General features: G+C 43.0%; 1 long non-coding RNA gene across 1 annotated transcript; it reads left to right on the top strand.

Annotated features, from left to right (window-relative positions):
- The first annotated feature begins 2,264 nt into the window (after positions 1-2,264).
- On the top strand, positions 2,265-23,265 carry LOC148006973 (uncharacterized). The gene is made up of 4 exons (XR_015645400.1): positions 2,265-2,477; positions 3,103-3,226; positions 15,240-15,317; positions 21,550-23,265. It is a non-coding gene; the product is annotated as an uncharacterized LOC148006973 (long non-coding RNA).
- The last annotated feature ends 1,862 nt before the right edge of the window (positions 23,266-25,127 follow it).

The raw sequence follows: 25,127 nt of genomic DNA, 5'->3' as shown, positions 1-25,127 counted from the left end.
TGACCGTCAGATTCCTGGGTCCTTTTCTAGAAGAGCAATTATTTCTAAGACTCAAACTATCCCATAAAGAAACACTAAGTTAGGGGTTGGGGATTTAGCTCAGTGGTAGAGCGCTTGCCTAGCAAGCGCAAGGCCCTGGGTTCGTTCCCCAGCTCCGAAAAAAAGAAAAAAAGAAAGAAAGAAAGAAACACTAAGTTAAATAGGGCTGTATCAGGTGACTGGTAGGGAACACATCATGCACTAAATAACCCAGACACTTCCCAGATGTTTGCTACCGCCAATGACTCTGCCAGTGCCTAGAAGAAATGTTTCCTGGTCATCGAAGACAGTGGCCTATGTGCTCTAACACTGCAGAGGTGGAGGGAGTAGTGTTGGCATGAAAACCCGGGCACTCTGACAAACGTACAGGGAGGCTCTACTTCTAGGTGAACCCTGTCCCTCCAGAGACCCTAATGACAGAGGTAAGGTATATTGTAGCTCTTGTTGCAAACCAAGCTGTGAGTAGTTCCCTGAGCTTGCTACTGCTTTGGGATATGTGAATTAAAACTGCAACACAGGTCTGCTAGGATGGTTCAGTGGGTACAAAGGTGCTTGCTGCCAAGCCTGAGGAACTGAGTTCTATCCTGGGCATTGCCACAGTTGAAGAAAAGGGTAATTCTCTTAGGATATCCTCTGCCCATCCTATATGTACCCTGACATGTGCACTCATGCATACACCTACACAAAGAAAGGTAATAAACCTGCTTTGCAAACAGAACGCTGGAGGATAAAAAATAATAAAAGTAATTAGTAGAACTCATGGACATATTGTTCGAGGAGTCTAATTTGTCTGTGATGTGTCCCAGCTTGCAGTAGCTCCTGTGCTTGGCTCAACATTGGTGCCACCACTCCCTCCTCCACAGAGGACAGAGCTCTGGGAGTCTGTGCGGAGCTGGGACTTCAATAAACCATGTGCTCCTCCTCCAGGAAAGCGCTTAAGAGAGAATCCTTTGCAGAACCTTGGACTTCCTCGGGACACAAAGCAACTGAAAATCCCAACACACAAGTACACAGGTGAAAATGCTTTAAGGTATTAGGGGAAACACAGCCTATTTTTTTCTCAAGTCAATCCAAACAGAAGTTACGATCCACTTCGTAATACATTGACCTTTTCAAACTAGAGAAAATGAGGAAGATGTCCTTCTGACAAAAAAAAAAATAAAAAATAAAAGCAGAGCTTACAGTCAAGCCCACTGAGTACTGGGGTAGCATGGTATGGGAGACGGGCATACAAAAGTAGCATCGGAAACGGAAAGTGGGTTTGCCTGGAGTCGAAAGAAAACAGGTTACATCTGAAGCACTAAGGAGAATGACAGAATTTGTGAAAAGACAGCACCAATGACTTGTTTGTCCTGGAATTTAGAAACTGAAAAAGTTCTAGAGGTCAGACATTCTCAGTCTGTGAGTTATAAGAGGAATACACAGGGATGCAGAGCACTAGGGCGGGTACGCTGGGACGTGCCAGTGAGGTGGTTTGTCTGAGGTGTTGAGACAGAAAAAGAGAATGAGCCACCTTGAAAACAGTGAGCCACACAGGGCAGGGTGAGGCCCGGAGGCGGGATTACACCCACACATGAGAATGAATTTACAGCCATAGGGACGGTAAGTTTTCAGAGACTGATCTGGAATTACACTGAGCTCAACCAGGCCAGTCTCTGCTTGGCTTCCCTTTCTTCCTACAACTAGGGCTCTAACCCTGACATAGGTGGAAGGTCAAGAGTTAGGGGCACCCTCTTAGGCCTCTAAGACGTCAGACCCATCACAACCCCATTCATTAAAGACACCTAGTTAAGCATAGCAATACAGTTGGGATGTAGACCCTTCCTACAGGAATGGGAGAGAGAAAGGATGTCTGAGCAAAGTTTCAAGTCACCATATGAGGCTCAAGCTGAGGTGGTATGAGAGGGCTAAAGACGGGAGACATGTGAAGTCTTAGAGAACCCAGAGCAAGGCAGCCAGCACTGACTCCACACAGTAAGCAGAAGTGAGTACAAAACAACAGATTGACAGGGGAACTCAGAAACTCAATCTAGGCACTTGTGGTTATTATGAGGCCACCCACTCAAACCTGACCGATAGGTTATTTCTCCACTGGTGAAATGAGCCAATTCAAGCCGGATTAGATATTAAGTGCAAGTTTATTGGGAACTGCTCTCGGGGATATACATTTGCCCCAAAGACAAAGGTCACGGAAGTCACCATGGGGGGAGAAGAAAAAGAGAAAGGGCACATGCCCAATGCACAGAGAGAGAGAGAGAGAGAGAGAGAGAGAGAGAGAGAGAGAGAGAGAGAGAGTGGCTTACAGAGCTTACAGACAATTCTGCTAGGCTCCACCCAACAGCTCCCTAGCAACAGCTTACATCATCATCTGCCGTACAGCTTTTACTCTGAATCTTTTCAACCCAGCTTTTGGAAGCTGTGAAATTTTAGCCAACTAGGTAAGATATAAGGTAAATGCTTAGTCTTTCTTCCCCCGCACGCCCTCTGTCCGTGCCTCTGTTTTGCTTTCTCTCCATGTTTGTGTGTGTGATGCCTGTGCACAGTGTATTCACCCACAGACACGTGTGGAGGCCAGATGGGGACATCAAGGTATTTTCCTCGATTGCCTCTCCATCATATGTTCTGAGACAGGGTCTCCCACTGAACCTGGAGCTTACTCATTCAGTTAGACTGCCTGGCCAGTGGGCCTCTGAGATCTGCCTTTCTCTGTCCCTCAGTTCTGGGGTGACAGGCATGTGCTGCCACATTAGCTTTTAACATAGTTTCTGAAAATCCAAACTAACTTTGTGCCCTTGGAGTCATCTACCTATCCCCACCCCATGTGCTCTTTTAAAATTTATTAAAATTGGGGTTACAAAAGCAGCTCAACTGGGCTGCCCAAACGGAACCAGTCTTCCAGAGAGGACCGCACTCACCTCTTCATGTCTAGTTGTTCTCTGGGGACAGAAGTGAAAAAATTATAGTGAGGGTAAGATGGAGTGAGCGTTCTGTGCTTTGATCCGAAGTCAGACTTTATCCAACAAGGAAAGAAACACTAGCCGTTTTCTGTCTGTCCCTTGCCAGATGCTATTATGGGAAGACCCTTCAAACAGCACAGAGTGGAGATCAGAAAGCTCTCAACCAACAAGGCTCTGTCACTGTGAGGATGGTGGCTGTCACTGTAAATGAGAAGAGGAAACATTTTCCTGTAAGTAACTACAGTTCTGTACAGAATCGGTGGATAGCTTTTTCCATCTGCTCAGGTCACCTTAACATGGCATCGTTGAATACCAAAAGAGAGTTAGCCTTAGAATGAACCTGGACATTCTCTATTGGTTCTCAGTTTCACTTTATTAAGGAGCCTAAATACCTTGCAAGTTGACATCTACATAGAACTTAAATAGTAATTATGATATTGAGGAGGAAAGAACAAGGTAGCATTCCCTGGAAAGCCCACACAACTCCGGAGACTAAGGAAGAAGAGACACCTTTATGGTGTTCAAAACAGTAAGCCCATAAAGTACTACATGACCCAGGGAAGCTAGGGTCTGGCCAGCAGTATCTTACAGTGATGGCCAAGTAAACCATCAGACAAACAAAATTCCTGTATTTCCAAACCATAAGTAAATGATCTCTATACACAAACAGTCATAGATACACACATGCACAATTATATACATACATACACATAGATCTATATTACTATGCATTTTCCACTTTTCTCTTTATAACTTCTTTGAAAGCTTCATCCAATGTGTTTTAATCATATTCACAGTCTCATGTTTCCCCTTAAGTCCTCTCAGATCCACCCCCACCTGCCTCCTCATGGACTTTGTGTCCTCCTTCGCATTTTTCTCTTTTTAAGTTAATAACCCAGTTTGTGCTGCCGGTTTACTTCCCAATGAAGGACCATCCACGGAAGCATGTTCAACCTACCAGTGCCACAGCCTCAAATAAAATGACATTCTTACCCCAAGATGCTGTCAGCTAACTGTCATGGTTCCTCGGTTACAGGTTGAGGCTCATGAACTTCCATTCCGTGCTAGAACGTATCCATGTACCTAGTATCTGCATCATGTGCATATACATACCTATGCATCTGTGCCAGGCTGTTCCTCTTTGAACCCCAAGTGGAACCTACAGAGACTATAAAATTACCCCCCACTGTGTCAATGGATTCCTTGGCAGGCCACCTGAGAAACGGACACCATTAACAAATGACGGCCCCTCACCTCTTCGAGAGACAAGGAACCACAGTCTTTAACAACTGCTATCCTTTGCTCTATGCCTTTAAATCACAAAGCTAGAGCATCTTCCCCATGAAATGGGAAAGGTTAAGTTACCAAAAATATAGATGTAGCAAAAGTCTTTAACACCTCTGGGAAGATGTTACTATTGTCATTGTCCTTGTAACACAAACCAGTTGTGGGGGCCACTGGTTCCATCATGAACAGAGCCTTCACAGTAAGCTCCTCTAGAGCCCTGGTTCTCAACCTGTGGGTGGCAACCCCTTTGGGATCAAATGACCTTCTCACGGGGATCACATATCAGATATTATATTTACATTATGATTCATAACAGTAGCAAAATTATGATTATAAAGTCACAACAAAAAATAATTTTATAGTTGGGGATCACCTCAACATGGGAACTGTATTAATGGGTCACAGCCTTAGGAAGGTTGAGAACAACTGCCCTAGAGGAAGCCCCAGGCTAGGGATTGGCTTTTCTCCACCAATCTGTGACTGTGGAAGACACACATGTGCCTAAGACACTCATGTGCCGGCTAGGCACACGTGTTTGGTTCTAGGACTGTAAACCCCTAGCAAGGTTCACTTTCTCCTTTGTTGAATTTCTGCCCCCCATGGATTATTTCCTTCCCTGCAGAGTAATTTTCTGCTGCTGGTGGTGCTGGCAACACTATATTAAAAGTCAGATTTATGTCAACACCCACAGATCAACTATCAGATGTTGCTATTAACATTGACATCAAAATCATTAAGAAGTTTCCATCATGTAAATTAATTATGAGAATTGTATTGGCACGAATGCATAATGACATTATTCATGCAAATAATTAAAAATATGCCTCCTGAAAACAAATTACAATAATGGAATAAAATGTCATTATTGCAGCTCTGCCATGATCCATTAGACTTGGCTAGGGGCATGCAGGGCTTTCAGATTATCATCCAAGAGAAGGAGACAGAATGTGGGAAATGTTGTGTGCTCCCATTTGGAGACTGGGGACATGCCAGTGGTGGGCAGGGCACAGGGATATCCAGGTATGCTCTTTGTGCCTCTTCCTTCCTGTACAATCATCTCCACAGTCACTGTTGAAGGGAAGAGGGTTATTTTATTATTGCCAGTCTGAGGTCTCAAGGGACCTCTCACATTAAAAAGTCTGCAGAAAAAGAATAATTAACCCTCCTCCTCGCTGGGGATCCCCAAGCACCCCATGCAAAAAGTAATTACCACCCATCAGTGTGCAAGCAAGGTTTGGCTGGAGCCTCACAGATATCTACAAACTTCCCCTGAGGAATGAAAGTAAAGACAGTGTTTAGGTTTCTCTGGTGGGGGAGAATGTCACATTTAACCCTGTCAAACAAACCTGAGTTACACTGTGTACCGCAGATCACTTAGCTCAGTGCTTGTGGCCGGTTCTGTGAAAAGGCAGATGAGGAGCAGGACAGGAAACTGACACGGAGTAGGTCAGTTGAATCCTTTGCGCCTCTCGCTTGCAGTCGAATCCCCTCAAAGAGGCTCTGTCTGCAGGACTGTGGGATACTGAGTTCACACAGAACACAGAGGAAGCTCACAAGTATGATGTGCAACTGAACTGGTTGGGATGGAAAATGGATTCGTTACCTGCATTAAAGGCTCAACGGTCAATGGAGCAAGGGGAGTTGAGTGAGCCAGTAGTCAGGAAGCCTGCCTTCCTAGGGCACTAGGAAACAGCTCCGTGGTGTTTGCTCAGCGGAGCTTCCAAGCTTCCACCTTGGCCAGCTCGTTAGCACAGCCTGTGTTCAGTCTGCCCTGCTCCCTCCCTTCGGCCTGCATTCACACCGTGTCTCATACAAGTTCATTAATCCACAGTACGCTGTAAGCATTGTGCTCAAGGAAGCTGAAAATTTTCAAAAAGCATCTCACGAGTATTTCAGTTTATAAATATTATGTTTAAAAAGAGACAAGCCTGTTTTATTTAAAATTTTAAATAAATAAATACCTGTCATTCACTCAGTGTTAAGAATCTTTGCCTATCATGCACTAGATCCCAGTTCTATAATTAGCACTAAAAAGTAATTGAGGGCCAGCAATCAATATTACCTGTTTAAAAAATACTTTGCACTTTTTAACCTTCAAATTCCTTACCTATATGTCCACAACTGTCATGTAAGCCAACCGGCCTGTCTGTCTACAGTTGAAGGAACTATTGGGTATGTCCTTGAGTGGAATAATCTCCTGAAGCCTTGAATGGCTATACTTCCCAAATGTAAAGAAATAAAAGATCAGTCAGACATGATGATAAGTGCTCTGAATCCAAGCATTCAGGAAATGGACGCAGGAAGATGCCACATCTGAGGCCAGCCTACTCTACATAGTGAGTTTGAGACCAGCCTGAGGTACAGGTAAGAATCGGTTCCAAAAAAATAAAAAATAAAAAAAAATGAACAACAACAACAGAAAAGAAAGATCAAATTGTTTTCACAACTAAAAAACTTCTTATTTCACCACAGTGGCACAAACGTTTTAGTAAGAAAATTCTGGAACGCTGGCAAAACTAGAGCAATCAGTGACTCACTTACTTTACAAAGCATATTTTCCCTAAGAATTGATCTCCAATCAAAAAATAATATCAAACTCCCACGAAAAGAATGGATAGTCCTTCTAAAATGTGAAGTTTCCTTTCTACTTTTGGATTTCAGCAAACCAGTTGTCAGGTTATAGAGAAACCCTCAGAACAAAGCAAATGTGTGCATGCATCCCCTCTTCCTGTGCAGAATTCTTGACTGAGAAAGAAATAAGAAAACCTAAAGAACATAGCATTGTGTCCTGCCCTACTGGAAGCCATGGAACAGTAGCCCTGATGTCTAAAGGTAAAAATCAGATTCTCCTGGAAAGCAAAATTCCTCCATCTGCTTCCAGCCTTGTCTCCTGTCTGTCTGCCAATCCCAGAGTTGATGATAACTGTGGAAAAGAGACTGGGTTACAACTCCCTGGACTGAAGAGGATAGAGACAGGAATACTGGAGCCTACCACACAGGAAGATGGATAAAGAAGCAAGGGAAATGGCCCATCTGTGAACTGGATCTGCTGGACTTTGGGTAGAAGGCACTAAGGAGGCCTCTCTCTCTCTCTCTCTCTCTCTCTCTCTCTCTCTCTCTCTGGCTTGGACCAGGGATAGATTTAACCCAGACATTGATCTGGCTCATGTTTTGACTTTATGGATACTAAAATGAAGTGAGTTTGGGCTTTCTAAAGATCCACTGGAAGGCCCAAAGCCTAGTTGCTGGAGAATTTACTGGGCCTGGAGTCTATGTGACTTTCCTCTAATTAGCTGAGCCATTGAGCACCAGAGCCTCAAACAGTATACCTTCTTTGCCGGCTCTGAGCATGGAGCTCAAACAGAGCCACAACAGATAAGTTTGTGTCTGTGTGACCAAGTTGTACAGACCAGTTAAATAATCCTTGATCATTTTCCTAAAAGTTGGATGGGTTCTGCCTTGAGTGCCTGGGTCCCTGCTAATTGACATGTCACCTCCAATAGATGTTTTCTAGGATATGGTGTTCTGATAGAAGTAGCCTGACAGACTGCACAGTCCTGATCTCCCTACTCTGCCTCTTATGAATATCTTAGCTCTTTCCAAAACCTGGGAACACATGTTCATACTGGCCCCTGACTGGGTGCACTTCAAGATATCCTCTCCTCTCTCCAAGAATACAGCTAATGCTTGATGGAGCAAAAGCAGATGCTTTCTTCAGGGTGCCAAATCCCTTTGATAAAAATAATTTTAGAGATAAGAGATAACCAGGTTCCTACTGGCAGAATTAGTAACTATGGCATCTGCTCTGACTTGCTTCTGGATTCTTTCTGCTTGGTAGGCTTTTTCAAAGGAGGTTAGTAAAATCGTCACAGTTCCCCTTTATTAACCTGGGGAAACATGGTAGTGATGGCAGACCCTCCATCATCGTGTCCATCGTTGTTCCTCAGTACAGTAGATCTTTCCAGATTACTCTTAGACCTTCTATCTAGGCTGATGCAGGCCCAGGATTGGGATATTTCACCATGAGCTTGCCATGAACATCTCCTCTGACCTCTGTCAATCTCTACTGTTCACCTAAAACCTTCTATAGACCACTGAAGTCTCATTCTTCTGAAGAGAAAGTGACCTTCTGCTACATACCATCATAGAACAACCTTATAAAGCTTCTTAGTGCTTACTCTAAGGCAGTGGTTCTCAACTATGGGTTGTAACCCCTTTGGGGGTTGAATGACACTTTTCACCAGGGTTGCCTAAGACCATCAGAAAACACAAATATTTATATTATGATTCTTTTTTTTTCTTTTTTTTTTTCGGAGCTGGGGACTGAACCCAGGGCCTTACGCTTGCTAGGCAAGTGCTCTACCGCTGAGCTAAATCCCCAACCCTATTATGACTCTTAATAATAGCAAAGTTATAGTTATGAAATAGCAACAAAAATAATTTTATGCTTGGGGGTCAGCACAGCATGAGGAACTGTATTAATGGGTATCAGCATCAGGAGGGTTGACAAACACTGCCCTAAAGCTTCCATGCTCACCATTACTACCAAAAATGAAGATCACTAGTTGTCAAAATATTTCACATGAGGAAATATCTAAAGGTATGAAATATTAGCCAGAGTGTCACATTATAAAACAGAAAGGACAAGAGTTGTATGGGGGGGGCACAAATGACATAGCTGGGAGCATCTGAATTTGCATCATAGGAATTCATACTTTATTAAATGTTATTGGAATCTTAGTATAGAGAAGGGTACCACCAAAATGTTCCCTCTAACTTGGGAATGCAGCTGTTGCTGGCTTAAAATAGCTGCATTGTGGTTGGTAAGTTGTCCTTGAACAGGGGCTGCAACAGGAAGGGCAGCTTTCACAGAACACTAGATTGGTAATCTCTGGAGAAACACTGGTCCTTGTGATGCCTCTTTAGAAGATGAAGGGACTCAATGGTGTACATGCACAGTTACTCATAGCTACACACAAGTGTATGTGCACGTGCACACATGTGCATGGGTAGATCTACAGAAAGCACTGAGGAAAAACAGTTGGGTCATGGATTAAAATGTTTATCTGCAGTTTATGGGCCTACTGTCTATAGGGATGATTCTGATGCTAAGGTCCTGTTCCCCATTTGGTTATTGATCTATTAGTAAAGAGACCATAGGTCAATTGCTGGGCAGGACTTCTGGGTCCCTGCAGGCAAGAGACAAATCCAGGAAAGAGAGGAAGAGAGTTCTCCATGCTTTGTTGAGAGAAAAGCCAAGCAGCCATGTGAGATCTTAGGCAAAGTGGCCACAGGCCACTTCTATGGGTGAGTGATTGGGGATGTTTAGCTGGGACTAGATTTGACTGGCAACTAAAGTTGAGGGCAGGTGGAGAGATTCAGAGCTTAGAGTATTGATGTTTCTCCAGGCAGGAGATAATAGTGCCCAGCAATTGTGCCAAGAAAGGTGAGTTGAAATTGAACGAGTGTGTGTCTGTGTCATTTATCTAGGGATTCAAGGGAATCTGGTAGGGAGCTGGCAGCGCTGCTGTTCCTGGGAGCTTAGGTGGGATAGCAAAAGCTACATGCAACAACTGTCCTGTACAAAATACCCAGTCTTTGAAAGGAGTCTAGTTAGAGTTAATTAAATGACAGATATAAGGTCTGTGTTCAGTTATCAGAGCACTATGACATGTGATGATCACTTGCCTGTTATGCAGCAAGATGATGACCCATTGTTTACCCTACTATTGCTTGAGGATTTCTACACTGATGGGAGAAGCCTCATTCCAAATCTTCAGGATGCAGCCTCCCTCAAAGACCCCATTTGTATCTAGCTGGTCTCATTGCTTCTTGTCTCATGTTTGGCCTTTCTACTTGGCCAATCTAACCTGATTTCTTTTCAGATGTATCTGGTGCCAAAGCTTTGCCCAACTCATTTTCCAGTCCCCGAGATGTCCCCTTTGTCTGGGCCCTTAAATTCTATAACTCCTTCTCCTCTTCCATGAAGACCCTCTAAATCCTTCTCCTCCGTGAAGACCCTCTAAATCCTCTTCCTCCTCCATGAAGACCCTCTAAACCCTCTTCCTCCTCCATGAAGACCCTCTAAATCCTCTTCCTCCTCCATGAAGACCCTCTAAATCCTCTTCCTCCTCCATGAAGACCCTCTAAATCCTCCTTCTCCTCCATGAAGACCCTCTAAATCCTCCTTCTCCTCCATGAAGACCCTCTAAATCCTCCTCCTCCATGAAGACCCTCTAAATCCTTCTCCTCCATGAAGACCCTCTAAATCCTCCTCCTCCATTAAGACCCTCTAAATCCTCCTCCTCCATGAAGACCCTCTAAATCCTCCTCTGCCATGAAGACCCTCTAAATCCTCCTCCTCCATGAAGACCCTCTAAATCCTCTTCCTCCTCCATGAAGACCCTCTAAATCCTTCTCCTCCATGAAGACCCTCTAAATCCTTCTTCTCCATGAAGACCCTCTAAATCCTCTTCCTCCTCCATGAAGACCCTCTAAATCCTCCTCCTCCATTAAGACCCTCTAAATCCTCCTCCTCCATGAAGACCCTCTAAATCCTCCTCCGCCATGAAGACCCTCTAAATCCTCCTCCTCCATGAAGACCCTCTAAATCCTCTTCCTCCTCCATGAAGACCCTCTAAATCCTTCTCCTCCATGAAGACCCTCTAAATCCTCTTCCTTCTCCATGAAGACCCTCTAAATCCTCTTCCTTCTCCATGAAGACCCTCTAAATCCTCCTTCTCCATGAAGACCCTCTAAATCCTTCTTCTCCATGAAGACCCTCTAAATCCTCTTCCTCCTCCATGAAGACCCTCTAAATCCTCTTCCTTCTCCATGAAGACCCTCTAAATCCTCTTCCATGAAGACCTTCTAAATCCTTCTTCTCCATGAAGACCCTCTAAATCCTTTTCCTCCATGAAGACCCTCTAAATCCTCTTCCTCCATGAAGACCCTCTAAATCCTCCTCCTCCTCCATGAAGACCCTCTAAATCCTCCTCCTCCTCCATGAAGACCCTCTAAATCCTCCTCCTCCATGAAGACCCTCTAAATCCTCCTCCTCCATGAAGACCCTCTAAATCCTCTTCCTCCTCCATGAAGACCCTCTAAATCCTTCTCCTCCATGAAGACCCTCTAAATCCTTCTTCTCCATGAAGACCCTCTAAATCCTCCTCCTCCATGAAGACCCTCTAAATCCTCTTCCTCCTCCATGAAGACCCTCTAAATCCTCCTCCTCCTCCATGAAGACCCTCTAAATCCTTTTCCTTCTCCATGAAGACCCTCTAAATCCTTTTCCTCCTCCATGAAGACCCTCTAAATCCTCTTCCTCCTCCATGAAGACCCTCTTGATGGATGTTTATTGCTGAGTTGGCTGAATTTAGAGTTACCTAGGAGATACACTGTCTGTAAGGTTGTTTTCAGAGCCATTTAACTAAGTGGGGAAACCTACCCAGCAGCTAGAAGTGATTCAAGTTGTGTTGATGGTGTCCTGCAAAGAACCTGAAGGGCAATACATTCTACTCAAGCCCCTCCCAGGCAATGGCTACATGTCTCAATGACAAAACAGCTAGTGTGTTCAAATATTAAAGCTTGAATTATTTTTACTGGCCTTGTGAATGGCTGACTTAGGTACTGTGATCTCTGCTCTCAGCTTAGATTACAGGTGGTTAGGAATTAAAAAGTTCATTTCAAACTGTTGGTGTATCCTCAGGGTTGGGGTTCTAGACTCAGTGGAAAGGAGAAAATGAGAAGAGGAAGCTGAACATTCCCCTTTCTTTGCCTCCTGACCACTGACGCAACGTGACTAGATTAGCTGCAGCAGTCTCATCTGTGATGTATGATAGCCTCTCAATCCATGAGCCAAAATGAATGTTCCTTCAGTTGACTTTGTCAGATATTTATCCCACAGAGGAAGTAAGTATTAATAATATATACCTTCAATATAGCCTGAATAACAGCTTGGACCTTGAATGTTCCTAAAGGTCCATGTGTGGGAGGCTGGATGTCAAAGGGGATGATGTTAGGAGGTAATGGGACCCAGGTCCCCTTTTAACATTGTAGGGGGAAATAGTACCCCAAATCCTGCCCCAACACACACACACACACACACACACACACACACACACACACACACACGCACACACACACACACACCTCTTATGTTTCTACCACGTGCTTACCACAGCCCTGAAGCAAAGCAGACTAAGAAACTATAAACTTGAAACTTCCAGAACTCTGATCCAACACAAACCATCCCTTCTTATAATTTGCTTCTCAGTAACTTTGTCACAGAGACAGGAAGTGACTAACATACCTCCTGATCTGTGGTGGGCAGACAGCGATGTCCGCTTCGCAGAGGCCCCTGGGCTATGTCAAGGGAACTGGAACTAAGCAAAGTTCTTGATGGTGGAAGTCAATCTCAATAATGGTTGTTCCAACTCATCTAGTAATCATTACAACTCGATTCTCTCAGGACCACATTTCCTACTTATTCTCTTTTTGATTTCCTGGAGTCTTCCTGCTTTATGTGTGACTCAGTTGGCTTCTGCCTGGCATTGCTCCTAGGCTGCTCTGAAGCTCAGCTTGCATTTTCCCAGAATACTGTGTTCCCCCAAGGAGCAGAATCCTGTCTGAGCTTCTTACCTCCTCATACACAAACAGGAGTGGGTGCTCCAAGAATATCTATTAAGTTGTTTAGAGCAAGAAAAAGAGACGGAATAAATAAATAATTTTAGAGACACAGATCTTGCACATTTTACAGGAAAAAACCACTACCAGGTAAATAAGGCATGTCCCTCATTGTAGAAGGAGAAGGCACATAAACAACACCACAAGAAGAGAGCGGTGTTATTTATTTTCATGTAGCATCTTTTATTCAAAGCATCATCCAGTGTTCGCTGAGAGAGTTAGCTGCACCAAGGGCATATGGCTCAATGAGGTGCTGGAGTCACATCTTATAATGGAGGGGAGGCTCTCCCGAGATGTCTTCTTACCAGGCTGAGACCCAGCAAATGAACAGTAGATAAAAAAAGCAGTGGTGCGAGAAATTCACAGTATAAAACAAGCTGCAGAGTTTGGCCAGACAACATGATCAGTGCAGCAACAAGGAGGGGAACTCCTGTAACTGTCCCAGCATGAAGCCACGCTGACACAAGGATCTGGGCTGTGCCTGAGTGAAGCTAGCTCAGTCAGCCAGGGCTCCCCCATGAAAGCCTGATGTCTGGAATGCCAAGGGATGAGAACCACTTTGAGCAGTGTTGATTTTGCTATATAAGACATCAAAGGGGAGTTTATTCTGCGGTAACATCTATACATCACCTCCAGAAGACAAATTGACCTACCTTTGTTGGCCTTATGAAAGGCTGAGTTGGGGACTCTACTCTCATATCCCACCACTGAAATGGGTCATTAGCGATTGTTTTTCTAGACCTCTATGCACTCTTCTCCTGGAAATACTGGTCAGCATAGCCAGGAGAATCGAGGAGTCTGGAGAAACAGGACCTTTTCTGAATATTTGTTTGTAGCAGGATTCGATTTATGCATGAGATGCAAATGACTATGTGTTATTTACACATCTGAGGAAAAACAAATCTTGAATGTAAATGTTTAGAGGGCATATTATTTTTAAATAAAAATGTAGCAAAAAAAATTATTAGAGCATTTAGAACCCCCAGCCTGATCAAGAGATTTCCAAATGAATCTTTAAAAAGGAACTATATTGAAATTATAGAAACTATGACAAATAAACAAAAAAGGTTTTCTGTTTCCATGTTTGCTTCTAAACCTTAAAAGTCTGATGGGTTCCACATTTATATATCCTTCAGATAAAAATACTTAAATTTATGGTCATAGAATTAGCTCATTTCTTACAAAAAATCTTTGTTACTAATTAAGCATCAAACTTGACAAATTCATCTACCTATTAATCAAGTCTCCCCCCTTTTCCAAAGGAGTCCAGATGAGTGGGACATCGTGCTATTTAGATGGTTTGATCCAAGAGTATATTTTCAAGAATCATTTCTATGGTCCATGGATAGTAGATAGCTTGATCTGAATTAAAAAAAAAAGAAAAAGAAAAAGAAAATGAAAGAAATATTTAAAAAGGACAATCTACTGACTTCATTTGCTCAATCATTCTTCCAGCCATTATTCTCAGAAATTAGGCTGAAGACCCAACTGTCAGGGAGTGGAGCATAGCCAGGGACCACCCACAAACAGTAAAATAAGTTTCTCATGGACTCTACATCTGCCTCTGTTCCCAGTGTTTGCATAGACTGTCTCATTTCTCTTTCATAAGAACCCATGTTATTTTCAGGTGAGGAAACCCAGGCTTCGGAAATTTCCCATCGTGCACAGCTGGACAGTGGTAGAGGCTAGAGTTGGTTCAGGCACGGCTTCATGTTGAGAATATCTTCAGCTAATATCTAATTCCCAAATGCTATCTTGATGCCAGGGAAAGAATGTGGCCTACTAGATTTCAAAAAACTCCTCATGATGAACGAGGGGCCAGACACTATGACTCGTATGCTATGCATTAAGGATTAACGTCCCTAATCTGAAAATCTGGAGTCCACAATGCCCTCAAATCTGACACTTTTTGAACACCATACCACAATTGGAAACACTCCACCCTGTCTTTGTGGGACAGGTCACTGTCCAAGCGCAGACATTTTAGAACACCACAGGATTTCATGGTTGGGTTTCCGCCCTGTCACCAAGATGCAGGGTTTAATTTGTTTTGCTCTAACCATTGAGGGTGTCAGTGCCTTTGCTCAGCTTCCATAATCTTCTGTAGTGGAGCATCTGCTCACATTTTGGCTCAGCTTTAAATTGGGTGGTTATCTTGTCATTGAATGTGGCGTATTCTTAATATATTCTAGGTATGAATTTTTAATCAGATACAAACTTTACAAGTAATTTCCTTCCTGTTTGCAACTTGTCTCCTTTCTCTCCTAACAGTATCTTCTGAAGATAAACCATGGGGCTTGGGTCATTTGTTTCCATCTCTCATGGATTCCTACCTCTTGTTGCTTCCTGGTGGGTATTTTGAAAACTACTATGACTTACATATTGCTCTTGGTCTTACTGCTTGTTTGAATGGTAGGCCAAAGCCAGTCCTCATTACTTTATATGGAAGCCACACTCTGAACTATGCTTTAGAAGGTATAATATTGACATTACTAAAATGCACATTTCATGTTGCTGAATTTTTGTAAAATTTTACTATCATAATTCTTTTTCTCTCAGTTGGTACATGAAGAACAACATCATTGTGTAGGGACCAGGAAAAAAGTTGGAGTTGAAAATGTTTTTTTTCATGTTATACAAAAACAAACACACAAACAATAAAAAAAATCATGTAGAATAAATAATCTTTCTGAGAAGAAGGCCCTCAGTCTGGAAAGAGTGGGAACCCTTGGTCTGCGGGAACTGACTGGTTATCAAGACTCAAGGATTCCAAACACAGCAGGGCTCTACTCAATTGACAGCTTCTAACTGGTCATGCCTCCTCCGCGACTGTTTTCCTTCTTACTTTACTCATTCAACAAATATGGAAGGAAAAGATTGCTGTGGAGTGAATGCTTGCAAGATATGGAAGCTTGATTCATGCAAAGGCTCGGGCAGATTTTCATCTTGCATTAGCATTTTATGTTGAAAATCTTAGACGTCCTGTTCTGTGTATACTCTCTTCTCAAAAGAATGAATGTGAGAGATTACCGATCAACCTTTGCTTCGTTTATTCCAAAGAGCTGGCCATATGCCCTGGCCACTCTACACACATACCACACACTCTGGGCACAGGCAAGTGCAGCTTAACTTCAGTCCACCCATCAGCTCTTGTCTTGTCAAAGCATCATCTACTCTGTGCCCAACTTTCTCCTCCAGCAGCGCCACAGGCCCCTGTGTTAACCCACTTAGCCTCTTGACTGCAGAGAGAGAGAGAGAGAGAGAGAGAGAGAGAGAGAGAGAGAGAGAGAGAGAGAAGACAGAACTGCAGTGTGTGTGTGTGTGTGTGTGTGTGTGTGCGTGCGTGCGTGTGTATACAGTATACACAAAGGATGAATACTGGTATCGCATTGTAGCTTTGGTGAGTTAGCACCATCACAGCAAATTACGGGAGCTCACACCAGGGAGTTCAAAACAATAGACCATATTCTCCCTTATTACCCAAAGTCTGATATCTAAAGAACTGATGCTGGCAAAGGAGGGAAAGATCCATTTCCTTGCTTGGCCTGTAAGTTCTGGGCATGGCCAGTTACCCTGGGTGCCCTTTGCTTTCAAGCTTCCCTCCACTGGCTGCTTCTATCTTTGCATTACAGATATTCCCTTTCTCTTACGAGGATGCCAGGAGTTGGATTCAGGGCTCACCTTGACTCTAGGAGGACCTCACCTTGAGATTTTTGATTTATTTAGCTCCTTAGAGATCCTATTTCTAAATGAGCTCCCATTCTTAGGTTCTTACAGTTAAGACTACAATCTCCCTATCAGGGGCACATACTACAACCCAGTACAGTTTCTTCTGTAAGAAGTCATGTATTAAGTGTTTCTAGGGGTTGGAGATTTAGCTCAGTGGTAGAGCGCTTGCCTAGCAAGCGCAAGGCCCTGGGTTCGGTCCCCAGCTCCGAAAAAAAGAAAAGAAAAAAAAAGTGTTTCTAAGCTTCATCCTTGCTGGTACATAATGAGATCACATCCAAGTCGCTAGGTAACAATCACTCCAAGGCTTTTTGTAAATACATTGTCAAATGTAACATTGTTTCACCCATTTGAATCCTGACTGGTCCTTGTGTTGTGTTTGATGTTGATAGGTATATCTGATACTGTGGCCTCAGTGACACACAGTCATAGAGTCTGGGTTTCGGAAGACACACTGCTTTGTTTGGGAGACATGAGCATGCTGCATGCTAACAGAAGTTAGGCTGGGAGATGGCTCATGGGTAATTGTGTTTGTTGCAGTCACGAAGCCTTCCAATACCTTCCAATACCACTGTAAAAGCTGAACACGGTGATGTGCGCATGTAACTCCAGAGATAAGGATACGTAGAGACAAGAGGATTGCTGGGACTTGCTGACCAGCCATCCTAGCCCTCCAAAATGGCGAACTCCAGGGTGAGGGAGCTTTTCTATGTCCTCTGCACATGGACACATGTATTCCCTATCCCCTGCCCCAACACACACACACACACACACACACACACACACACACACACACACACACACTATCTGAAATTCAGATAACACAAACACGTTATCTGAAATTTTTCAATATGTTTTGATGAAGAAAACATACCTTTTGCCACTAAAAGCCCATGGCAGTGCAGACTTCCTTCACCCCAGACAGATTTTCTGATTTCCAGGGTGCTGGGAATAACAAGAGCTGTTCCTCCCTAGCCTGTGGTGAAGCTCCAGCAGCTTTGCAGTGTCTTGTGGACAGTGAGGGTTTTGCTGATCCGTGTCATGAGTGCTCTTTGCATGGCTTCCGCTGGCTGGTCTACTTGTCATCCACTTGTAAATGTCCCTTGCCTGTTTGTAAAATTAAAGCCTTATCTTCCCTTTGAATTTAACCTCCGAGTTCCCTGGCATGACATGGTTTCTCTCAGTTATTCATCTGTCAGTTGACTGCATACCAGCTTTACAAAACGTATCTTGTTTTTTTTAAAAAAGAAAATAATCAAGCAGGTATATCACTTCTTTTCTGCCATCTAAATTCACTGTCATGCTTTAAAAAAACCCATCCATATGATTTCTACTGTAACTTCTCTACTGTCCTGCTACGTACACCCCCTACTTTTAAACTATCAGTCCGTTTAGTAATATACACACCATGTGGGATAGAGACCAATCTGATTTCACTCTACAGCAGCAGTCGGGGTTCTGGAACCCTTTCTAAAATAGGATATCATTTTCCAATGAGTTTAAGCTCCGCTTTGTCAAGCTCCCACAATACCCTGGGCTCTACTGTCAGATTTCATATTTCTGGTGACCTAGTCTCTCCGTAGCCCAGAGCCATACCGGCTTGATTTCAGTGGCTTTAGAGTATGTTTCGGTGCTGTGTCTTGGCTAGCACCTCTCATCACATTCTTTGTCTAAAGAATCATTTTTAAAAAGTCATTCTTTTAAGGGGGTAAAAGATTTTTTTAATTGACTTTCAAAATTATGCTTGCGAATTTGGGGCAGCTGGCCCTTTAATGACATTTTACTTTATATAAAAAATAATTTTCCTGTTTTTTGAAGATCTTATTACATTTCCTTAAGATTCTGTTACCTTTCCCGACAACCCCATTTGCTGTGTGATGAACTGAATTTATGGATACTTTATGTTAATTGCTTTTACTATTTAGCAGAATGATTGTTTTTCTTATTTTAATTTCTAGCTAGTTACTACTAGCTACAGAAAAGATATTGATTGGGATGTGTGTCACAGTTAATTGCTTTACCGAATTCACTAACTAATTGCAATAACTTTTAAAATTGAACTATTTTGAATTTTATAGATATATATACTCAAATCATCAGCAAAAAAGAATAATTTTGTCTCTTCTTTACCAGCCTTTTAATTATTATTTCCTTTTCTTATCTTCTGAAATATCAGATAATGGTGACAGTAATTACCTTTGTCTTGTTCATAATTTTAGTGGGAATGAGTTTAGCCTTTTACCATTTACAGTAATGTCTTCTGGGTTTGCTGGTTTGTAATGAATTGTCTCTTACAAATTTAAATGATCCCTTCCTAATTCTGATTTGCTTAGATGCGTTATTTTCAAGACCTCCTAAATTTTATCAAATGTCCTTTTAAAACGTGTCAACGTGGCATATTTTCTTCTTTAAATAGGTTGGTATGGTGAATTTTGCTGACATGTTTCTAAAATTTGCTGCTTAAAATAATATGTGATTTGAAGCACATGCAGTTGGATATTAGTTGTTGCTTTTTAGCATTTCTGCATTTCTTAGTGGAGGCCAGGGCCGTTCCTGCTTTTGTCTTCCGGCACCCTGCATCATCTTTCACAGGAGAACGTCTGAGCTGCTTACCTCCGTGGCAGCCTCTTCTGAGGTCCTAATTCCCCCACCACCACTGGGCAGTTAGTGTATGTGCCAGTGACTGCCCTTTATCCTCTAATTCCAAGTCTACCACAAAGCTCAGCCACCGTAGGCATCCACAGCTCTGGGTCAGCACACAGACAAGGCTGCTTTGTGCTTAGATGATGTCATGGGTATGAACGTGACAAGAAAACAAGTGCCTCAGAACCCTGCCACTGCAGTGTCCTCAAGAGAAAGAAAACAGACCCAGATTCTTCATCAAGGCCAAGGCTACTGCACGAAATGTGACTTTGAAGGCTCTGGGAAGATCTGGGGAAACAGGACAATGACACTGTGGAGCGAACACTTGTTCTGTAAAGGAAAAGGAACCCAACCCCTGTCCTCAACATGGGAACCTGATGGGGATTGCTTCCTCTCTCCACATCCTACAGCACATCTATAGACCCACTGCCCACCTGCTTGGAAGCAAGCCAAAACACACAGAATACCCAAAATAGGGACTTTGATTGGCTTGCCTCCTCAGCCTCCCCTCTGGTCAACACTGGCGGGTGGGCAAGACTGCTTAGATAGCATTGCAGTGCAATGCAAGCATGCAAGACTGCCCTTTGAGGATGGACTTTCAACCCTGCTCTCTGGAACCTGAAGGCAAACACTGCCTACCCTTCCAGCCAATGGATTTTCAGGAGGCTTGCACACTGGGCTATGCTTGGTGAAATCCCCATAGCAAACTGAAGACAGCCTTGTGAGAGGGCAAAAGAGTGAGGTCTAGGTAAGGCCCACACCACTCTGGCATGTCTAGAAGTTGAGGAGAGTATACTGTGAGCTGCTTTCTCCCCAGCAGGAACATATAAGCATTCACAATCTTCTGGACTTCCACCCATATCTGAAGCACCCGGACCACAGGCCTCTGTACAGCATCTTCTGAACCCTGAGAAACCATATAAGAAGCCCAGACTCTATGAATCCTGTGACTGGTCTCAAGTCAGACCCACAGAAATGGGCAGAGAACATTGAGGACAAATCCTATGCATGGACGGTGCCTCAAGTCAAGTCTGTAGCAATCAGACAGTGCACTGGAGAGGTGTCATGTGTTAGAATTCTGTGTACACTGAATTTCAAGTCATCTGACACAAATGAGCAGTGAAAGGGACCTCCTTCCTACACAAAGTACACAGACTCTTGCTGCTTGAACACATAATAAGCCATTTTGCTTTAGTAAATAGTATCTATTGCTTATTACTATACAATGCATATTTGGGAGAATACAAATTAAATATTTGGAAAATAGTTTAAGATTTCCCATTATCCCACAGTTCTTAGTACTTCCATGATCACTCTCTGGGCACCTCTGGTTGTGTTTCTCACTCCACATAAACTCACCTGCTTGTTTGGGAACCGACACACACATACACACATGCACACACACATGCACATGCACACACATGCATGCACATACACACATGCATGCACATGCACACATGCATATACATATGCACACACATGCACATACACAACACTAACACACACATATACACATATGCACACACATGCACACATACACAAATACATGTGTGTACACACAAACACATGTGCATATACACAGACACACACATGTAGATAAACACATAAGAACACACAGGCACACATATACACACATGTGCACACACGTACATATACACATACACCCACACATACACACAGAGACACGCACACACACATACAAGGACATACATGCACATGGATGCGTATGCACATACACATGCACACACACAAGCACATACATGCAAGTGGAAGCATGTGCACAAACACATGCTCACTCAAACATACACACACAAACTGTAGAACATGTGTATACACAAACTGATCATTTTTTTGCAAATGTATTTTGGGGATTTGTTTGTTCTCAGTATTTATTTGTAATTAACTAACTATTGGAGAACAAAATAGACCCCACATACAGATAATGTAGAAAAGGAGAACCCATGATTCCACTGTGTGAGGATGGGCCCAGTACCATCTATATTTGAAGATATCTGTATCATTCATCTATCTACAAGGGCTACTTTCCCAGAGGTGTGGGGGATGGCACCATGATTCCATGTCCTCTATGCTTCTTCAACCCTTCCTGTGGCCACCACGAAGTTCATTGTCCTTTCACATCTTGTGTCTCCTTTGCATCTCTCTCCTTGTGCTTTCGGACCAGACATATAATACTAAGTTGCTTCATTTCCAGGAAAATGGATGGAACTGACCATCATCCTGATAAGTGAAACCGGACAGATACAGAAAGATAAACAACGTATCTTCTTCCCCAGATGTGGAATCCAGATTTAAGGTAAAAATCAAGGCAGTACACAAGGAACCATGTGGGAAGGAAAGACCTCTCAGAAGGAGGGAAGAGAGAGAAGATAAGTCAAGATCATAGAGAAATAACCGAAGTAAATTGTATCCGTGAGGAGCAGCGCATCTCAGTGATTCTCACTGTTAGTATAGTTGAGAGAACTGATGTTAATGTGGAAGGCTGCCACTTACACAGTGTGCTGCCCATGATGGCACTACACATCACCGTAGACACGATGGACAACGTCAATGCCAAGGACACAGAAGCACTGAGTCAAGGATGACCACACCCCAGGAGGATGACATACATCTCATCAAATGCCACAGAAGCCAATACCACTTAAGGGAAGAATTGACGGCTTCTGGAATTTTCCAATTAGCTGCTATAAAAACCATGGAAAGGAAAACTGCAGTCAGTGGGGCTATTTTATCTTTACAGAGATTTCCAGAGAGTTTGAGTGCCTATGTTTATATGTAGATAGATAGACAGACAGACAGACAGATAGATTAGATACAGACACAGATATATAGATATATGTTATTGTTTTATAAGAAAATGAGTTCATATGCTATAATGTGCACTTTTCTGGTCATTATCTTGGTAATATTTGCCCCTATTGGTAGATACAGACATAATTAATTAAGAAGTCCCTGTGTTGTTAATTTTAACAATTATTACCACAGAGTGATAACCACGTGCTTATAAATTTGACTTGGGCAGAAGAGGTTGCAGCATGGCTGTCTCTTGTTCTTCATAAATACTTAATATTAAGGAGCGTCTTGTGAGTGCCTCATCAAACGTCTGGATGAATTAAGAATGAATCCACCAAGTCCTGGGCTTTCTTTTGTGGACAGTCTTTATTACAGCTTCTATCCCATTCCTCATTATTGATCTATTTAGGGATTCCCATCTTCTTGTTTTCAGTTTGATAACTCTTATGTCTCTGGAAATGTCCCCATCTCCACTAGTCTTCTAATTCACTGGGCTGTAAACTTTCCAACTATCCCCTCGCCACCCTGTGGGTTTCAGCAGCGGCTTCCGCCATACCACCGTTTTCATCTCTAATTGTATTTAACTGGGTCTTTTCTCTCTTTTGGTTAGTTTGGCTGAGCGTCTGTCAGTCTTGATTATTCTCCCAGAGAAGCTCCTCTTTGTTCCACTAGGCCTTTGTACTGCGCTTTTAGCTTCCGTTTCATTAACTTGAGCTTTGATCGTTATTATTTATTCCCCTTTCCTCCGTCTGAGATTGGCCAGATCATCACAGAAAGCAGAGGAAACCATCGCCTACAAACAAGCCTGCCATTTTCTCTGCTATGTGGAGTGTGGAGGCGGATCTGAAAGCTCGAGGAGACCCAGAGTCTGGAAGGGGAGAGGGAGAAAGAAGAGGGAAAGTAAAACGGCAGTAGGGGGGTGACTGTAATCGGTACATGTGTGAGATGCCTTAATAAAATCCATTACTTTGTTCATAAATATATGCTAATAAAAATAAGTAAGCATGTTGGAATATACGCACATTTTCATTTATAATGTTCTTCAATTATAATAATGTTATTTAAAATTAAAGAACCTGTAACAGCCGATTTAAAAAAAATAAAGGAATGTAGACAGAACACAGGACGTGTGCTCATCCTAAACACACAGCTCAAGGAGCTGACAATCAGGTACATGCCTGCTAACGACTCCCAAAGCCAAAATCTACACAAGTTCTGGGATGCAGATGGATGCTAGAGTGCCTGCCTGCCTGGTGTGTACCAGGTCTCCGTCCCACAGCCCACACTGCAAAGAAAATCAACAGCCCTAAAGAAACAGCATTCGGCCCACTTGAAGACCCTCTGATCTGCTCTTCCTTCCCCACCAGCTGTCAGTTTCCAGGGACAACACCGCACTTCCGCTCACACATTGGGGTTCCACTGTCACTGCTTCTGACTCTCTGCCCTCGCCCAGTGATCTGCACTATAGAATATGGATTCCTCTACTTGGTTCCTGCCAGATTTTATGATCCTGAAATCGATCCGCTGTGGCTCGTAGCTACAGTTTGCTCACTTTTATTGCAATATGGATTCTAACATCCAGACAAGTCCTTTTAGATACCAACGATTATTTATTTCTCGTAAGTTTGAAGGAAAGGAATTGACATGGCCAGGGCCAGACTACAAAGCAGAGAAGGGGTCTTCCAGTTTCTTCTCCACAGAAAGGACACACTCACTCCTCTCTTAATCTGCACAGTGTATCTACACCACACGCATGGCCTCCAGCCGGTGTGGACCTCACCAATTAATCTGTGCTGACTTGAGAAACTATAAAACACATTATTTTCTAAGTCTTTCAGAGATATACTTTGTTAAGAATCTGGGCAAATGCACCAAGCATAAGAGCGTTACTTACCATGAGCATTTTCTTTGAATGCGAAAGTCGCAGCAATTACATAATTTCTCATCAGCACGCCATAGTTGACAATGTCGGCATGGTGAAATTTACCTCCTGATACTACACTGTGTGGAGAACATTAAGACCTGTTTATAAAAGCACGTGTCATAGCGAACCCTCCTGTCAGTCATTGGAGTTAGGACCTGTGGCTGTGCATCGTTCAGTGACAAGGACACCTGGGCACAAGAAGACACAGAGTTGCTGGAGGCCAAGCAGTTGTAGAGTTAAGAACCTAAAGCTGCCCGAGGCTCTGGCTCTGACGTTGGGTCCCAGCAGCCATGATTTCAATGCCTTCAAAAACTGTCATTACTAGTAATCATAATTTCCTCTTCTTCAGAGTAAAGGTTGGTTTGGTTCTACTGCTTGATTTTTCTATGATCTTGGACACTACCACTGTCCAATGCATGAGGATTCATTTCTCTTTCATGTCACTAATTAATGTAATTATATGGGGAATCCCAGAAGTTCGCCACTGCCAACTTGAGCAGGTTTCTTGAGCCTGTTTCCTCTCAAACTCCTCATCAGTTCATTTCTATAGATAAATCCAAGAAACCTCTTGAAGTTTATTTCAAATGCTTCATACTATAAACCCCTGATGGTTTAATGGACAGAAATTCTCACTGACGTTGAGATGACGTTTTCTACATAGGACAACTTCCTTTAACTTGGTGATGGGAATCATCCTTTTCTTTCTTCAAATATGAGAGCAAATCTTTCTCAGATTGGTATGGTATATATGAGTATATGTGTCCAGATGAAGCAGGAGGATTCATTCACTGCTAGGATAACTGGGGGTGGAAAATCGTTCTTGGTAGTTTTTTAAAGAATTACTAAGTAACTAGTTAATTCCTCGGTACAGGTCAGGCTGTGGTAATTGATAGGAGGATGAAAAATAAGAGATTGATTCTTTTATTGGATTTACTGAAAATCCCAGATACATTACAAGAAGTCTGCGAATGCCCCAGTGCACGTCAGCTGTTGACTCTGTGTTAAAAACAGCGAAGTCAGCCAGCCTCTTTCAACAGTCTCCTCCTAAATTGCTG

This window comes from Rattus norvegicus, chromosome 1, assembly GCF_021556685.1.
Source record: "Rattus norvegicus strain SHRSP/BbbUtx chromosome 1, alternate assembly SHRSP_T2T, whole genome shotgun sequence".
NCBI classification, from domain to species: domain Eukaryota; kingdom Metazoa; phylum Chordata; class Mammalia; order Rodentia; family Muridae; genus Rattus; species Rattus norvegicus.
This window is presented reverse-complemented; position numbering and strand designations above follow the sequence as displayed.